Here is a 19,920-nt window from a genome sequence, read left to right on the forward strand (position 1 = left end):
GAACTCCGGATCTCAAGTGATCTGCCCGCCTTGGACGCCCAAAGCGTTGGGATTAGTGGCGTGAGCCACTGCACCTGGTCAAATCCCTTTTTTTATTTTTTACTTTTTAATTTTTTTTTTCTTTTGAGATGGAGTTTCGCTCTTGTTGCCCAGATTGGAGTGCAATGATGTGATCTCGGTTCACTGCAACCTCCGCCTCCTGGGTTCAAGTGATTCTTCTCTCTCAGGCTCCTGAGTAGCTGAAATTACAGGCATGCACCACCACACCCTGCTAGTTTTTGTATTTTTAGAAGAGACAGGGTTTCACCATGTTGGTCAGGCTGGTCTCAAACTCCTAACCTTAGGTGATCCACCTGCCTTGGCCTCCCAAAGTGCTGGGATTACAGGTGTGAGCCACTGTGCCCGGCCCAAATTTCTTCTTGAAATAACATTTTAAATGAATAAAATAAAAGATGTATACTCAACAAATTAGGAACAGAAAGAAACTTCCTCAACCTAAATGAAGAGCATCTATTAACAACTCACAGCTAATACTTTGTGTGTGTGTGTGTGTGTGTGTGTGTGTGTATTTTATATACCTATATAACATCTCTCCCTATGGCTTTCCGGCCTGGAGTTTTCATCACGTCGCTTCCTGGATGAAGGAACCTCGAGGGGTGAGGGGCAGGGGTTGGGGGTGATGGAGAAGAGAACCTAAAGGGGACTTAGGGGGTTCAGAGTAGCCGACTGGCGTGACGCTTTGCCGGGATTCCTATTCCTATTCCTCCCACCTCAGGCCCCCTTCTTGTCCTCTCGGCCAAAAGCCTCTCGTTTCCAAGGGCCAAGATAGAGACAGAGACAGACAGATACACAGACACAGAAATGCCAAGGCACCAGCATCCCTCTCCCCTTTCTGTCCTGCCCCATCGCTCTGACGGACACCATCAGTCAGCCAATGGCGCTCACGATGTGCCCCTGAAAGGCCAATGAGCGCCAGAGGAGGGCGGAAGATTCCCCGCCCCCACTTCTAGGCTTGGTTCAGCCGCGCAGGAAGGTCCGAGGCTTGGGGAGCAGCCGTTGGCTCTGGTGCCCCTGGGGGTGGGAGCACGAGTGGGCAAGGATGACGGTGAGGCAGAGGAGGCGGCCCCGACCCGGCGAGCTCGAGGGAGCGCCCGGCTGAGAGGCGGGGGGCCGAGGGGCCCGGGGAGCGGGCGCCACCGAGGGCCCTGGAAGCGGCAGGGCTTGGGGAGAGGAGACGCGTGTGTGGAGCATGGGGACCCCAGCCCAGCTCCCACTTGCAGACCTGGGCCGCGGGCTGCCGGCCGAGTGGCCGGGGGGCCTGGCTGCCCAGGAGGCGGGCCGGGGCCGCGGCCGGGGGCGCGGAGCGGAGTTAGGGTCACCAGGCCGAGCAGAGGTGGGACGGACCGACGCAGAGAGGAAGGGAAGCCACCTGGCCTGAAGATCCTGTCTCTAAGATCCCATTCTGAGGTACTGAATGTTAGGAGTACTACATATCTCTTTTTTTTTCTTTCTTTCTTTTTTTTTTGAGACGGGGTCTTCCTCTGTCATCCAGGCTGGAGTGCGGTGGCACTTGGATCACTGCAACCTCCAGCCCCCTCATCCCCGGGCTCAAGCAATCCTCCCACCTCAGCTTCTCGAGTAGCTGGGACTACAGGTGCGCACTACCACACCTGGCTATTTTTGTGTATTTTTAGTAGAGACGGGGTCTTGCCATGTTGCCCGGGCTGATCTTGAACTCCTGAGCTCAAGTGATCCTGTGGCCTTGGCCTCCCAAAGTGCTGGGATTACAGGCATGCGCCACTGTGCCCAGCCCCCTGGAGTACTACCTATCTCTTTTAGGGAACAAAAGTCAGCCCAGAACAGGTGTATGTCATTTATCATGGGTACTAGACCCTCAACACCTACACATAGGAAATGAAAATTGATAGCATGAATTAAAGTAGATTATTTCTTTAGCGTCTCATGTATTCTTAACAAGATTTTTGTTTTATCTTTGAAACTTTTTTTTTGAGACGGAGTCTTGCTCTTTCGTCCAGGTTGGAGTGCAGTGGCGCGATCTCGGCTCACTGCAACCTCCGCCTCCTGGGTTCAAGCGATTCTCCTGCCTCAGCTTCCCCAGTAGCTGGGATTACAGGCACCTGCCACCACACGTGGCTAATTTTTGTATTTTTAGTAGAGACGGGCTTTCATCATGTTGGCCAGGCTGGTCTCGAACTCCTGACCTCACGTGATCTGCCCGCCTTGGCCTCCCAAAGTGCTAGGATTACAGCCGTGAGTCACCGAGCCCGGCTCATACTCTTGGTTTCCTCTGCAGACTTATTTCCTCTTTTGCTCCTAAAAACATTAGTATTTGCCTTTCCTTGACCCTTTCTCCTCTCACCCTGTGCAGTTTCTGAGGAGCATTTCTAAAAAATTATCAATCTTCTGTTTATACTTCTTCATTTGGGGAAGTACCTCAGCATCTACCCATAATTATCTGTGTCTCAATTATGTCCTGTCTACAGTAAATGTACTCATTCTGTGGCCACTCAGGTCTTTAAAAAAATAATCTTCAGGGCCGGGTGTGGTGGCTCACTCCTGTAATCCCAGTGCTTTGGGAGGCTGAGGCAGGTGGATCACGAGATCAGGAGATCGAGACCATCCTGGCTAACACGGTGAAGCCCCGTCTCTACTAAAAATACAAAAAAACAAAATTAGCGGGGCGTGGTGGCGGGTGCCTGTAGTCCCAGCTACTCGGGAGGCTGAGGCAGGAGAATGGCGTGAACCCAGGAGGTGGAGCTTGCAGTGAGCCGAGATTGCGCCACTGCACTCCAGCCTGGGCGACAGAGCGAGACTCAGCCTCAAAAAAAAAAAATCTTTACTTAGAATCTTATCAAGAGTTTTGTGAAAGCTCACATAAATTATATTCACATATTTATTTTCTCAGAGAATTTGGGTGAACTGGTGTGGTGTGATTTCCACTTTTAGAATCCATGTTGTCTTTTCCTCAGAAGGTTATTCATGCTGGTATGTCTTCTGAGCCCATCTTTATTAGAGATTTGCCAGTTTGGGCAGTTTGAAGTTGCAGCCTACTTGAGTGGATGGGAGTTACTTTGATGACAGCATTTTTTTGTTCATTTTGGTTCAGCACATATTTGTTGAGTACCTAATATGCCAGAAGTTGAGCAAGGAAAATGTTGATAAAGGAAAAGTGGATTCTATCCTCCTGGCATTTAGAGAAGGTCACTCATATGACCGTCAGCTAATATGTTCTGTCCTGCAGTTTAATAATTTATACTTAAATGCCTTTAAAACACAGAGAAGGGGTCAGGCGCAGTGGCTAACACCTGAAATCCCAGCACTTTGGGAGGCCGAGGTGGGCGGATCACTTGAGGTCAGGAGTTTGAGACCAGCCTGGGCAACACAGTGAAACTCCATCTCTACTAAAAATACAAAAATTAGCCGGATGTGGTAGCGCATGCCTGTAATCCCAGCTACTTGGGAGGCTGAGGTGGGAGAATCTCTTGAACCCGGGCAACAGAGCTTGCAGTGAGCCGAGATGGTGCCACTGCACTCCAGCCTGGGCAACAGAGCGAGACTGTCTCAAAAAGCAAACAAACAAAAAACCCATAGAGAATATTTTGGGTCTTCATGACTACCTGACATCTGACATATCAGTTTGAGGAATTTAGCATATTTAATGATGAATTTTATTCACTATTAGTGATTTGTATGTTTTAAAGAGTAATTTAGATAGCTTTTTCCCCTCTATCTTCCCCAGTAAATATTGAAGCAAATAAGAATTATATATATCAGCTGTCTTGCTTTTTATCCACTGTTTATATCCTGTTTATCAAGTGACCCATCCAGTTTTATTTGGCACTAGCTTTTTATATATTTAAACTGTCTCTGAGGTCGCTTTGCATTTTCTTTTTTTTGAAATGGAGTTCTGCTTTTGTCGCTCAGGCTGGAGTGCAATCTTGACTCCCTGCAACCTCTGACTCCCAGGTTCAAGCGATTCTCCTGCCTCAGCCTCCGAAGCAGCTGTGAGTGCAGGCATGCGCCACTACGCCTGGCTAATTTTTGTAAGTTCTTTTTTTTTTTTTTAGTAGAGATAGAATTTCACCATGTTGGCCAGGCTGGTCTTGAACTCCTAACTTCAAATTATCTGCCTCCCCTCGGCCTCCCAAAGTGCTGGGATTACAGGCGTGAGCTACTGCGCCCGGCTTGCATAATTTTCTTGGAAGCTTTTTTTTTTTTTTTTGAGAGAGTCTTGCTCTGTTGCCCAGGCTGGAGTACAGTTGTGGGATCTTGGCTCCCAGCACCCTCCACCTCCGGGTTCAAGTGATTCTCTTTCCTCAGCCTCCCGAGTAGCTGGGACTACAGGCGTGTGCCACCACACCGGGTAATTTTTGTATTTTTAGTAGAGTCAAGGTTTCACCATATTGGCCAGGCTGGTCTCGAACTCCTGACCTCAGGTGATCCATCCACCTTGGTCTCTCAAAATGCTGGGATTACAGGCGTAAGCTACCGCATCTGGCCTCTTGTAAGGTTTTAATTGTTGTTTTGCCTGCATAGGTCTTAGTGCCCCTGACCACTTTATGGTCTTTTATTGTTTTTCCTCATTTGCACTATTCTTCTGTTTTGAGGAAAGTTTTTCATCCCACTTCCCCCTTTCCATGCTCGTTAGAAATTTAAGATTTTTGGTTGAGGCTGGGCATGGTGGATCACACCTGTAATCCCAGAGTTTTAGGAGGCCAAGGCAGGAGGATTGCTTCAGGCCAGCAGTTCTAGACCAGCCTGGGCAACAGAGTGAGACCCCTGTCTCTACAAAAAATAAAAACAATTAGCTGAGGATGGTGGCACACGCCTATAGTCCTCATTACTCAGGGGGCTGAGGCAAGAGGATCACTTGATTGAGCCTAAGAGTTTGAGGTTACAGTGAGCTCTGATCACACCACTGCCCTCGAGCAGCCTGGGTGACAGTGAGACCCTGTCTCTAAAAAAAATAAAATAAAAATTTTGGTTGGGCACCTGTTTTGATCTATTGCTCTTGGTAAAATATTTAGAAGTCCATCCATATCTACGCTTTGTATGGCACATTTGCTTTTTTTATTTTTATTTTTATTTTTGAGACAGGGTCTTTCTCGGTCACCCAGGCTGGAATGCAGTGGTGCAATCATAGCTCACTGCAGCCTCAACCTCCTGGGCTCAAGTGATCCTCCCACCTCAGCCTCCCAAGTAGCTAGGACTAAAAGTATGTGCCACCATGCCCAGCTACTTTTAAAATTTTTTTGTAGAAATTGAGTCTTATTATATTGCCCAGGCTGGTCTCAAATTCCTGAGCTCAAGTAATTCTCCCACCTCAGCCTCCCAAAGTGTTGGGATTACAGGTGTGAGCCACTGTTCCCTGATATTTTTTTTTTTTTTTTTTTTTTTTTTGTAGAGATGTGACCTCCTTATGTTGCCCAGGCTGGTCTTGAACTCCTGGGCTCAAGCAGTCCTCTCTCCTTAGCCTCTGGAAGTGCTGGGAATACAGGTGTGAGCCACCACACCTGGCCCTAAACATTCTTGTGTAAGTTTTTGTTTGGATACCTCTTTTCAGTTCTCTTGGGTATATTCCTAAGGCTAGAAGTGCTGGGTGATATGGTAATTCTAACTTTTTTAGTAACCACCAAAACTATTTTCCAAAGCAGCTGGACGATTTTGTATTTCTAGCAGCATATGAAGGTGCCGGTTTCTCCACAGTCTTGCCAACACTTTGTAATTGTCTATCTTTTTTTATTTTTTGATTATAGCATCCTAGTGGATGTCAAGTGGTATATCATTGTGGTTTTGAATTGAATTTTCCTGATGACTAATTATAAGATATCTCCTTCCCTCCCTCCCTCCCTTCACTCCCTCCTTCCCTCCCTCGCTTTGCTCTCTCCTTCCCTCCTCTCCCTCCCTCCCTTCCTTCTTTCCTTTTTCTTTTTTTTCATTTTGACAAAGTGTTGCTCTGTAGCCCAGACTGTAGTGCAGTGGCACGATCACAGCTTACTGCAGCTAAGACCTACTGGGCTCAAGTGATCCTCTCACCTCAACCTCCCAAGTAGCTGGGACTAGAAGTGTGTACCACCACACCCAGCTGGTTATTATTTATTTATTTATTTTTTGAGACGGAGTCTCACTCTGTCACACAGACTGGAGTGCAGTGGCGTGACCTCAGCTCACTGCAGCCTCTGCCTCCTGGGTTCAAGAGATTCTCCTCCCTCAGCCTCCCAAGTAGCTGGGTCTACAGGCCCTCGGCTAATTTTTGTATTTTTAGAAGAGATGGGGTTTCAGCATTTTGGCCAGGCTGGTCTCAAACTCCTGACCTCACGTGATCAGCCTGCCTCAGCCTCCCAAAGTGCTGGGATTAAAGGCATGAGCCACTGTACCTGGCCTTTTTTGTATTTTTTGTAGAGATGGGGTTTTGCCATGTTGTCCAGGCTGGTCTCAAATTCCTGGGCTCAAGCAGTCCCCGCACCTTGGCCTCCCAAAGTGTTGGGATTACAGGCCTGATCCCCTGTGCTCAACTTGATGAGATCTTTTCATGTGCTTATTGGCCATTCATATATCTTCTTTGGAGAAATGTCTATTTAAATTCTCTGCACATTTTAATTTTATTTTTATACACCTATTGTTTTTTAGGCTAGGTCTTGCTCTGTCACTCTGGCTAGAGTGCAGTGGCCAATCGTAGTTTTCTTTTCTTTTTTTTTTTTTTTTTTGAGATGGAGTCTTGCTCTGTCACCCAGGCTGGAGTTCAGTGGCACTATCTTGGCTCACTGCAATCTCTGCCTCCTGGGTTCAAGTGATTCTCTGCCTCAGCCTCCCAAGTAGCTGGGATTAGAGGCACCCACCACCACGCCCAGCTAATTTTTGTATTTTTAGTAGAGATGGGGTTTCACCATCTTGGCCAGGTTGGTCTTGAACTCCTGACCTCAGGATCCACCCGCCTTGGCCTCCCAAAGTGCTAGGATTACAGGCGTGAGCCACCGCACCCGGCCCAATCATAGTTTCTGGAACCTCAAACTCTTGGACTCAAGGGTTCCTTCTGCCTCAGGCTCATGAGTAGCTAGGACTACAGGTGTGTGCCACCATGCCTGGCTAATTGTTTTTTTTTTCATTATTATTAATTTATTTTGTAGAGACAGGGTCTTGCTATATTGCTCTGGCAGGCCTCAAAATCCTTGCCTCAAGCGATCCTCTCTTTCTGGTGTGAGCCACCATGCTCAGCCTTTGCCCATTTTAAAATTGGATTCTCTTTTTATTGTTGAGTTGTAAGAGTTCTTTAAATATACTAGATGCAAATCCCTTGTGAGATACATGATTTGCAAATATTTTCTCCCATCTATGGGTTGTGTTTTCAATTTCTTGATGGTGTCCTTTAACGTACAAAATGTTATAATTTTGATGAAGTCCAATTTACTTGTTTTTTCCTTTGTTGCAAGTGGTTTTGATGTCAAGCCACCAAATGAAATGAAGATTAGCTTTTGTATTCTTCTAGGAATTTTATTGTTTTAGCTGTTACATTTAGGTCTATAATCCATGTTTAAATTTAATTAGAATTAATTTTTGTGTATAGTGTGAGATACAGTGGTCCAACTTCATTCTACCGCATGTGAATATTCAGTTGTCCCAGCATGGTTTGTTGAAAAGACCACTGTTTGTTTCTTGTAGAGATGGGGTCTTGCTTTGTTGCCCAGGCTAGTCTCGAACTCCTGGCCTCAAGCAGTCCTCTTGCTTCGGCCTCCCAAAGTGCTGGGACTACAGGTGTCAGCCACAGCACTTGGCTTAAAAAGACCATTCTTTCCTCCACTGAATTCTCTTGGCATTCTTGTCAAAAAAATCAATTGACTGTCAGTGTAAGGGTTTATTTCTGAACCCACAATTATATTCCATTGATCTGCATGTTTATCCTTATACCACTACCACACTGTCTTGATTTCCGTAGCTTTGAATTATGTTTTCAAATCAGGAAGTGTGAGTCCTCCAGCTTTGTTTTTCCTTTTCAAGATTCTTTTGGGTATACTGGGATCCCATTGGTGGTTCTGTAGATCAATTTAGGGAATATTGCCATTTTAACAGTGTTACATCTTCTGATCCATTCTCATCCATGAACATAGGATGTCTTTCCTTTTTTTTTTTTTTTTTTTTTTGAGACACAGTTTTGCTCTGTCATCCAGGCTGAAGTGAAGTACAGTAATGCAATCACAGCTCACTGCAGCCTTAAGTAGGTTCAAGTGATCTTCCCTCCTCAGCCCCCCAAGCAGCTAGGACTACAGGTGCATGCCACCACACCTAGCTCATTTTTGTATTTTTTGTAGAGACGAGGTCTTGCCATGTTGCCTAGTCTGGTCTTGAACTTCTGGGCTCAAGCAGTCCACCCACTTCAGTCTACCAAAGTGCCAGGATTGCAGGTGTGAGCCATCACACCTGGCCTTTCCATTTAGTTAGGATTTCTTTAACTTCTTTTGGCAATTTTTATATATTTCAGAGTATAAGATTGTCACTGCTTTTGTTAAATTTATTTCTGATTATTCTTTTTTTGTTTTGAGACAGAGTCTCATTCTGTCACCCAGGCTACAGTGCAGTGGTACAATCTCGGCTCACCGCAACCTCTGCTCCCAGGTTCAAGTGATTCCGCTGCCTCAACCTCCTGAGTAGCTGGGATTACAGGCACCCGCCACCACACCTAGCTAATTTTTGTATTTTAGTGGAGACAGGGTTTCACTATGTTGGCTAGGCTAGTCTCGAACTCCTGACCTCAAGTGATCCGCCTGCCTTGGCCTCCCAAAGTGCTGGGATTACAGGTGTGAGCCATTGTGTCCGGCTTTCTATGTGTGTTTTTTTTTTTTGGATACTATTGTAAGTGGAATTTTTAGAAACTTTTCATGTTCAGATTGCTTATTGCTTGTGTATAGAAATACGATTACTACTTATATATTGAGCTTGTATCCTGTAACTGTGTTGGATGTGTTTATTGGGTCTAGTAGTTTATTTGTGGGATTTTCTTTGGATTTTCTATATACAAGATTATATCATCTGCAAATAAAGGTAGTTTTACTTCTTTTTTTTTAAGCCTGAGTGATTTTTATTTCTTTTTCTTGCCTATTTGCCCTGGCCAGAACCTTCAGTGCAGTGTTAAACAGAGTGGTAAGAGTGGATATCCTTGTTTTGTTCTTGACCTGAGAGAGAAAGCATTCAGGCTTTCTCCATTAAGTATGATTTTAGCTATGGGGTTTTTGTAGGTATTCTTTTTTTTCTCCTATAGGTATTCTTTATTAGGTTGAAGATGTTTTCTTCAGTTCCTACTTTGTTGAGTGTTTTTATCATGAAAGCAAGTTGGATTTTGTCAAGTGCTTTTTTTGCGTCTATTCAAATGATCATGTGGTTTGTATCCTTTATTAATACCGTGTATTACATTAATTGATTTTCAGAAGTTAAAGCAACCTTGAATCCCTGGGATTAAGTCATGGTGTATAAGCCTTTTTATATGTTGCTGGATTCATTTTGCTTTGTTGAGGACTTTTACATCTGTATTCATAAGATATATTGGTCTGTAGTTGTCTTGTGATATCTGTGTCTGGTTTTGGCATCGGAGTAATAATGGCTTTATTGAATGAGTTGAGATGTGTTCTTGGCTTCATCTTGGACTAATTTTGGTTGAACTTTGAACATTCATTTAGCAATCAAATTCTAATTGCCTAATTACTGAATGAAGATAATAATTAAAGGTATAACTGTTTTTTTGTTTGTTTGTTTGTTTGAGATGGAGTCTCGCTCTGTTGCCCAGGCTGGAGTGCAGTGGTGTGATCTCAGCTCACTGCAACCTCCGCTTCCCAGGTTCAAATGATTCTTATGCCTCAGCCTCCCAAGTAGCTGGGATTACAGGCACCCGCCACCACACTCAGCTAATTTTTGTTTTTAGTAGAGACTAAAAATACAAAAATTTTATCATGTTGGCCAGGCTGGTCTCGAACTCCTGATCTCAAGTGATCCTCCCAAATCGGCCTCCTCAAGTGCTGGGATTACAGGTGTGAGCCACCACGCCCAGCCTTTTTGTTTATGTTTGTTTGTTTTAGAGATAGGGTCTTCCTGTGTTGCCTAGGCTGGAGTACAGTGGCCTATGGTTTCAAGCACTCCTCCTGCCTCAGCTTCCCAAGTAGCTGGGACTAGAGGCACATGGCACACCCAGCTTGGTTGCCTTCTCCCCGCTCCCCCACCCGTGAGACAGGGTCTTGCTATTTGTCCAGACTAGTCTAGAATGAGCCTCTCCACCTCAGCCTCCCAAGTAGCTAGGATTACAGGCACATGCCACCACACTTGGCAGTCAACTGTTTAAAAAACATCTATTATTTAACATTCAGGGTAGAGGTTCCAAGTATAGAACTTTAGATCCTTACTGCCTGCTTGGTTCCCTGGATTTTTTCTCCTAGTTTTATTTGGGGTACTTACTTTGTTATTTCATTTTGGTTATGCCTAACTAACACCCAATTTTAGCATTCCTGGGATGATTTAGGCAAGCTTCAGAAAAGAGGCCAGAAGAAAATGGAATTGGAAGCATAAAGCCACTAAAATTTTTTCACTGTTCTCTGATCATTTTTTAGCTTTGGATTTTTTGATCATTTAACGTATCAATGAGTAGAAAGGATTTTTCTTGACTACCACATAGCTTATAAAGTGACCGAGTATTCTTTCCTTAGAGATTCTACAGTGTTTAACATTCATTAGGTACTCAGTATGTTTATGAATGAATATATATTAATGGTAGGGCTTTAATAGGGTCTTATTTTACTGAAAATTGAAGACATTCATTCAAATTTAGATTACAAGTATTTGTGTTATGTTATAAACATTTAATGCCTTGGCCTAAATATTAACAAGCATGGTCATATTTTGGCATTGCCATGGTATGTATTCTGGGAAGTGTGAGTAGGATTTGGAACTTGGTGTTCACTGATTCCAAACACCATACTCTTTTCCAATAAACCGTATTTTTAAAGTGAGAAAAAAGATGTTTTTCTATTCGATTTAGTATTAAAATTCTCCTACTCTTCTAGAGATAGCTGGAGGCAAGTTCTCCCTATGGAATATGTGGGGCTGGGGTAGGGATGGGTGGGAGACCATGTCTCAATACATTGTACTTTTCTGATCCTTCACTCTTCTGGGTTTTGTTTTGTTTTGTTTTTGTGACAAGGTCTTGCTATGCTGCCCAGGCTGGAGTGCAGTGGCTCAATCTCACTGTGCACAAGGCTCACTGCAGCCTTGACCTCTTAGGCTCAAGTGATCGATCCTCCCTTCTCAGCCTCCTGAGTAGCTGGGACCACAGGCTTGCACCACTATTCCTGGCTAATTTTTGTATTTTTTTGTAGAGACGGGGTTTCACCTGTTGCCTAGGCTGATCTTGACTCCTGAGCTCAAGCAATCTTTTTTTTTTCAGAAGGGGTTTCACTCTTGTCACGCTGACTGGAGTGCAATGGCGTGATCTTGGCTCATTGCAACCTCTGCCTCCCGGGTTCAAGCAATTCTCCTGCCTCAGCCTCCCAAGTAGCTGGGATTACAGGCACCCACCACTACTATCTGCTAATTTTTGTATTTTTAGTAGAGACAGGGTCTCACCATGTTGGTCAGACTGGTCTAGAACTCCTGACCTCAAGTGATCTGCCCGCCTCAGCCTCCCAAATGCTGGGATTACAGGCGCGAGCCACCGTGCCTGGCCTCAAGTGATCTTTTTGAAAGAGAAATTAATATAACATATAGAATTCGAACATTCTAACCCCAGTTTGACTTTTGAAAGGAAGAAAAGTAGACAGAAAATTGATTCACTCTGGAGGAGCTGCTCTGGAAGGGCAGTACTTTAAATAACCGAGAACCTTTCACTATTAACTTTGCCATTTGCTTTATTCTTGAAACATACCAGAGTCTTATTCTCTAAAAAAGACAGAGTAGGCCGGGTGCGGGTGCTCACGCCTGTAATCCCAGCACTTTGGGAGGCCGAGGTGGGTGGATTATCTGAGGTCAGGAGTTTAAGACTAGCCTGGCTAACATGGTGAACCTAGTCTCTACTAAAAATACAAAAAAATTAGCTTGGCTTGGTGGCAGGCACCTGTAATCCCAGCTACTTGGGAGGCTGAGGCAGGAGAATCGCTTGAACTGGAGAGGCAGAGGTTGCAGAGAGCCGAGATCGCGCCATTGCACTCCAGCCTTGGCGACAAGAGTAAAACTCCGTCTAAAAAAAATTAAAAAGACACAGTAACTAGGCTAGTGTTTTGTTCGAAATCTTCGTGCTCAAATTCCATGTCCAGTCGTACAGCCAGCCAAGAATTGTAAGCCATTTCCATATTTCTTTGTCATGCCATTTTTTCTCCATTAGAATACTTCAGTTAGGTGTTTTTAAAATATAAACATTTGGGAATTAGACATGATAAGGCATCAGCTAAATCTCTGTCATATTGTTTATATTTTTTGCAAATTTACTTGTAAACTACGTGTGTGCAGACACCATTAGAAATTGTTTTACAGTTAAATCACGTGGTAGTTCCTATAAAAAGGGAAGGATAATCTAGTTGGAGACCAGTCGTATACATGACATGACTTGGAAATAATAGCACAAACAAATAACAAAATAAGAGGATCCAACTAAGCTTGAAGAATACAAAGTAGTGAATTGTGAGGTACGATGCACAAGGAAAAACTTTCCTGGAGAGACGTGGGTTTCAGTGTTTATAAGATGCTTCTGGGTATTTTCAGGTTGGAAATTTGCATAGGGTAAGACAATTACATTTCTTTTATTGTGCTAGGCAGAGTATATAATATGTATATGTTTACCATGTTTGATGAAAAATCTGACTGATGGGTATTGAAAGGAGTTTAAAGTACCTTAAATGATTCTTTAAAGATTGAGTGTATTTTAAAACATATCTCAGTCTTAATCTTAAACGTGTAAAACTGTAATGTACAAAAAGAATAATGAGCTGACTTACAGAAAACAAAATATATCAAACTACTAAAGGTAGTTTGTTTGTTTATTTATTTTTGAGACAGAGTCTCACTCTGTCACCCTGGCTAGAGTGTGGTGGCATGATCTTGGCTCACTGCACCCTCCACCTCCTGGGTTCAAGCATTTCTCCTGCCTCAGTCTCCCACATAGCTGGAACTACAGGCCCATGCCAACACACTCGGCTAATTTTTTTGTATTTTTAGTAGAGACGGGGTTTCACCATGTTGGTCAGGCTGGTCTTGAACTCCTGACCTCAAATGATCTACCTGCCTCAGCCTCCCAAAGTGCTGAGATTACAGGCATGAGCCACCACGCCCAGCCTAGAAGTGTCAATTTATCAAGTTCAAAAGTATGGGCTTTGTGTTAAAGGTACAGTCAGCAAAATCCACAATGTAGGATATTCTAGAGGACAGATAGCGCTGTCTCTTCCACAAATTGTGAGGAAGGAAAAGGAGGAAGAGGAGGAGCGTGTTACAAGCTTGAGATGTATTAACCAAATGAATTGTGTGGATATTATTTGATTCTGATTTGGAGAGAACAACTGAGACAGTCCAGGAAATTTAACCAGTAACTGGATATTTTACATTAAGGAATTATTATTTTTTAAATTATGAAATATATCTGTACCTATTTTTAAAGACCTTACATTTTAGAAACACATACTGAAATATTTAGAGGTAATGATGTGATGTTGGGAATTGGCTTAAACATAATTCATAGGGGTAGGAGATAGATGTTATAGATGAGGTAGGATTCACCAAAAGTTGATAGTTGAAATTAGTTGTTGGTTATGTGGGAGTTTATTACCTTTTAGCTTGTATTTGTAAATTTTCCTTCAAACAGGGTCTGAGATAAATAAAAGAGGGTGAGGGAAGATGAGGATTGCTTATATTGTTTTATAAGATTAACATGGATTGCCAGGTTCTGTGTGACCTGGCCCTGCCTACCTGTGTCCATTGTCAGGTTGAATGAATTCTTTTCGTTGTTCACTGTTGGAGCTCTAACCACATACCCATTGTATACATGTCGTTTCTTCTTTGTGACACACCACAGTTCCACCTAGTGTCTTCTGCTCCACATCCCCAACCCCTACCAGTTTGCGCATCCAAGTCCTAATTTATGCTTCAGAGGTCTGTTTAAATGTTTATATCACAAGTCTTTCTAGATCCCCCAGTCTAAATCTGACATAGTTAGGATCTCTTATCTTACATTTTATATGATTATTTGATTATTAACATCTATCTTCCACATTAAATTGTGAACTTGAGCCATAGTTTTTTTTGTATCTTTTTGTATCCCTCATCTAACTCTTGGTAACTAATAGTTGTTTAAATACTTGTTAAATGGAAGGAAGGAGGATAGAGTGAGTTCATGGTGGGCTAAATGCTTGGCTGAAATAAACTACCAAAACTACAGAAATTTCATTTCTGTATTAGAGGTAACCTGGTTTAAACAGTAAGATAAAAGTGCTGTGTTCAATTTCAAGGGTCTGTCAGGATGAACTGGCAGTCTAGATAGAATTGGTTCTAGGGCTGGGCACGGTGGCTCACACCTGTAACTCAAGCACTTTAAGAGGCTGAGGTGGGCAGATCACTTGAGGTCAGGAGTTCGAGACCAGCCTGGCCAACGTGGCAAAACCCCATCTCTACTAAAAATACAAAAATTGGCCAGGTGTGGTGACAGACCTGTAATTCCAGCTACTCAGGAGGCTGAGGCAGGAGAATCGCTTGAACCCGAGAGGTGGAGGTTGCAGTGAGCCGAGATGCTGCCACTGCATCCAGCCTGAGTGACAGAGCGAGACTCCATCTCAAAAAAAAAAAAAAAAAAAAAAGAATGGGCTCTGGTACATGTGTTCCACATTACTACAGGTATCTATAGGAAGCTGACACAACCTAGGTCATGTGACAGATGAGAATGGGTTAAGACGAAGTGTGTATCCAAGTTTCTTCCTGCGTTTTACTTTACAACTAAAATGTGGGATATTTAACTTTGGACAGTTTGGTTCTCTTCTTTTTTCCTCTTTGTGCTTTATTACCTCCATCGTTTTAAATTTGGGGGTAATGTCACTAATAATGCAATGTCTATGCTACTAGACTACCTTGATTTTTCTGTTTAGAGTGGAACTTTTAAATGACTGTAAAGTTCAAAGTTCAAGAAACTCTCAGAATATGGCTTGCTGCTAACTGAAAACACTTCTGTTTCCTGAATTTATCTGAGAGGTTTTTCTTTAATCTTATCTATTTTTCTTCCTTTTTTGTACCTTTTTGGTATGGAATTTAATCCATGGTTATAATGACTAAATAAATTGTTATTCTTATCTAATACACACATTTTAGGTTGCAGTTAGGATTACATCATTGTATGGCTATCACAACTTTGTGAAGTAGATGTTGTTCTTATTTCCAGAGATCAATTTATATGTTTAGGATCATATAAAGTAAGTAAAAGTGAGAACTTGTCTCCTGATCTTTCCTCTATTTGTTTCACACTGCTTTTGAGATAGGTAGTGAGTACTTGTGAGTCAAGGAGCAAAATATGAGTTGAAAAGAATTCCCACTCAGGTGATCATTACAGTACATACAGTGCATACTTTTGTATGGACTGGGATAAAGCACACAGTAAAATCAAATGTTCTAAGGCAGTCTAGTGTCCTACCCAGACACATAATTAAAACAGTTATTTTACTAATAGCACAGAAACAAGCAACAGGAATGAGTTGACTCATCAATGTCAGAATCCACATGATTTTCTTCATTATTGATAATGACTGTATTAGAAACCAAGTCCTCATTGTATTTAAAGTATCATTCTACAACCTTAGTCCTGTGTTCTTTCCTGAAGTCTGTATAGTATAACATTAAACATGTCCCTAATGTTCAATCAATGTCCCTTGTTGAGCTGTAAATTGTCAGAGTAATAAATTTACCTTTTGAATGTTAAGGAGGAAGTCTTATCTTTACCTCTGATAAGCTGAGTTTGTATGGCTTGTTTTTAAGGAACACAAGAATGTGAAGCTTTTATTCTTGTGATATTATTTTGTGATGCTCTGCTCTGCCACTGGAGTATGAAAACTAACTTACTCCAAACTTGTTAACTGTACACCTCTCACGTTTAATAACAGCTTAGTTTTCTGCTCATATTGCTGGCATTTTGAACACAAGATACTTTTTGGACACTTGAGTTGAGGTTTTCCATTTTTCATTGGAGATGATCAGAGTTTGAGCAGCATTATGGAAGAACAATACTGTAACAACTTTCTCCTAGAGATCACTTCCAGTTCTAAACCATCATATCACAGATACACTGGTAAAATGAAACTTGTTCATAAATTGGGAATTGTTAGTATTCCTTAGTGCTGCCTTGCCTTTCTTTAGTTATTTATTAACCATATTATCCAAAACATATTATCAGGAGGCTCACTTTGTATTGTTATTTAGGGAAATACCTGTGTAGGGGATGTAAGACTTTCATTAATATCCAAGAAAAAATGTATTTATCAAAGTTCTTGTGAACTAAAATGTTTTAAGTAATTTTCTTTTCCTTTTTTATTTTCAAACAAAGGAAGTGTGTGGTTCCTTAAACATTAGAATACCAGGATGAAAACAGTTTGAGGGGAGTTGATTGAGGAAAAGTAGTATGATTGACTGGTGTTGGGAAGAGCAGCTAAGGAGGCTGTTGGGGTTGCCCAGTGGGTGATAGATGGGGACCTGGTGTGGTGATAGTTTTAGGAATGAAAGGAATCTATAAATCCAGAAGATTTTGCAGTATAGAAAGGTGGTAAGCCTTGAAGAGTAAGGAAAGGTGGGAATAAAATACGAGGGTTAACTAGTTTTGTCTCTTTGTGGGTGGGGGCATTTTTCTTGTTCAAGAATGATCCCTAGGTTCTTATTGATCTCTTGAGATCATTGCCTGGATTTAGGGTAGAGCTAGACCTGCAGCCAACATTGAAGCAGATAACTGTACTTTAAAAGTATCTTTTTATCTTGAAGAGGTTCCATCAAAATTAGGGAACTGTAAAATGTCTTCTTTCTAAAAGAAGAGACATAATTGATAATACTTTATCACAGTGGTTGATTTGAATGGTTTATGTTTGGTCCATACAAAAGTTAAAATACCATTGCTATCCTTGGTCTTAATTATTATGGTATGATTAAGTTTTAATTTACGTCTTACCCTGTTGTGGTCAGATTTGTTCTTTTTTATTTTTGACATTTTGTATTTTGCCCCTATGGGAGACTGTGTTCAAGTTCACCTATAGTCACAAGTTTTAGTAGTGAGTGTGTGTATCCTGATGGGAAGTGGGGCTGAGGGCTGTGTGACTGCTGCTGCTTTCTGGGAAAATAGTTTTGTGGTGGATTATGAAGTATTTTGATTACAGAATACAGTAGACACCATGTAACCCCAGTCTTAATATTTAAAGAATGTTAATGTTGTCACATTTCTATCTTTTGTTTTTACATGAGAAGTCAAACATTACATTATAGGTAGAGCTAAAATCCAACTTCTCCATCCCCTTTCCAGAGCTAATGAGGAGCTTGATTGTAAATTTGTTGTATATCAGCTCTGTGCATTTTAAAATATATTCATCCCTTATCCGTATTGATAACAATGCTTATTAATGTTTATCTGTTTATTATTTTTGTTTTCATTCAGCTTTTGCATTCCCCATTTTTGAGATTAGGTCATGTTGATACATACAGTAATTAAATTGCTAGATAGTATTTCATCAAATTCCTTTACTACTTGTGTGTACTTAATCTTGTTTAGTATTTTTTTATTGTTTCATTCAACAATATGTTCTGAGATTGAGTCATGTTGATACATATAGTTAATTTTATTTTTATTACTATAGAAAGATCTGTTAAATGAATATAGTTTATTTACCAATTTCAACAGAATTATAATATAATTAGTTTTTAGCTGTTACAGACTCTACTCCAGTGAACCTGTTTCCTCATTCAGAGGAATGTATAGTTTATGTTCTCAGAAACAGAATTTCATGGCTGGGCATAGTGGCTCATGTCTTTGGGAGGCCAAAGGTCAGGAGTTTGAGGGCAACCTGGACACCACAGCAAGACCCCATCTCTACAAAATTTTTTATTAAAAATTAGCCAGGGCCGGGTGCAGTGGCTCATGCCTGCACTTTGGGAGGCTGAGGTGGGCGGATCACCTGAGGTCAGGAGTTTGAGACCAGCCTGACCAACATGGAGAAACCCCGTCTCTACTAAAAATACAAAATTAGCTGCGTGTGGTGGTGCATGCCTGTAATCCCAGCTACTCGGGAGGCTGAGGCAGGAGAATTGCTTGAACCCAGGAGACGGAGGTTGCAAAGAGCCGAGATTGTGCCATTGCACTCCAGCCTGGGCAAGAAGAGCGAAACTCGGTCTCAAAAAAAAAAAAAAAAAAAAAATTAGCCAGGTATAGTAGTATGCTCCTGATCCTAGCTGCTTGGGAGACTGAGGTGGGAGGATAGCTTAAGCAAAGGAACGCTAGGTTACAGTGAGCTATGATTGCACCACCATAATCCAGCCTCAGTGATAGAGTGTGAGACCCTGCCTCTCAGAAAAGGAGAAACAAACAAAAGAAAAATGAAATAGAATATCATGATGATTGGGTATGCACATTTTACGCCTAGCCAAGTACTTCCAAATTATTGTTCAAAAATGGTGTTGCCAGTTTTAACTGTTACCAGCAATGTATGAATTGTACTTATCCATTTCTCACCACCTGTTGGCTTTATCGGACTACGTGTTTTCCCATCCAGATTTGAAACAGCATCTTAATGTTTTACCTAATATTTACATTTTAACTAAATTTTAATGAGATGACACATTTCTATATATTTATTAATTATTTGCCTTTTATGTGAATTTTCTATTTCTATTAAGATTGTCATTTTTTCTTTTAACCTGTTTCTTTTTTTTTTGAGACAGAGTTTTGCTCTTCTTGCCCAGGCTGGAGTGCAATGGCGTGATCTTGGCTCACCACAACCTCCACTTCCTGGGTTCAAGTGATTCTCCTGCCTCAGCCTCCTGTGTAGCTGGGATTACAGGCATGCTCCACCACGACCGACTAATTTTGCATTTTCAGTAGAGACGGGATTTCTCCATGTTGTTCATGTTGGTTTCGAACTCCCAACCTCAGGTGATCTGCCTGCCTCCGCCTCCCAAAGTGCTGGGATTACAGGTTGTGAGCCACTATGCCTGGCCTCTCTTAATCTATTTCTGAGAGTTCTGTTACATATTCTGATGTTTAATCTTCAGTTATATGTATTAGATATCTTCCACCAAAGTACAGTTTGCCTTTTAATTTTATTAGATTTTCTATTGCATGTTGAAAAGTAGGTGATATTTTTGTGTCTTATCTAAGAAATACTTCCTGCTCTAAGTCCCGAAGATGTTCTTTTAAGTTTGGCTGTTCATGTTTAGCAATTTGAAGTGCCAAAATTTTGTAATTATATCATGAAGAAGGGAACTAATTTTACTTTTTCCTTCTAAAGAACTGGCCAGTTTAGTACTATTGAATAGTTTCATTTTTTCCCCACTGATCTGATTAAAAGAAAATTTCCCGGTATCTTTTATGTATCTAGTTCTACGTTTTGAGGCTCTCTACAGTTTTGCAGCAAATCTGGCTATCTGGTAATGTGTATTTGCATCATGCCTTCTTCCAAATTTCTTGCTGTTGGTCCTTTATGCCATGTGAACTTTTGGATCTGTTTCTCAGCTTTCATTAAAAATACTGTAGGCAATTTGACTGGAATTTCTTTGAATTTATAGATGTTCATGAGAATCGCCATCCTAAAAAAATGTATCCTACCATTTGTATAGAGCTTCATGCTTTCAGGCATTACTGTTTTCTCTGTAAAGATTTTAAATATATCATTAGTTTTGTCGTTGTTATGAATGATACTTAAAAAA

At 41.7% G+C, this 19,920-nt stretch overlaps 1 long non-coding RNA gene across 1 annotated transcript; it reads left to right on the plus strand.

Annotated features, from left to right (window-relative positions):
• The first annotated feature begins 618 nt into the window (after positions 1–618).
• Positions 619–19,751, plus strand: LOC134729493 (uncharacterized). The gene is made up of 2 exons (XR_010110622.1): positions 619–1,467; positions 18,937–19,751. It is a non-coding gene; the product is annotated as an uncharacterized LOC134729493 (long non-coding RNA).
• Positions 19,752–19,920: the final 169 nt, after the last annotated feature.

This window comes from Pan paniscus, chromosome 19 (assembly GCF_029289425.2).
Source record: "Pan paniscus chromosome 19, NHGRI_mPanPan1-v2.0_pri, whole genome shotgun sequence".
NCBI lineage: Eukaryota > Metazoa > Chordata > Mammalia > Primates > Hominidae > Pan > Pan paniscus.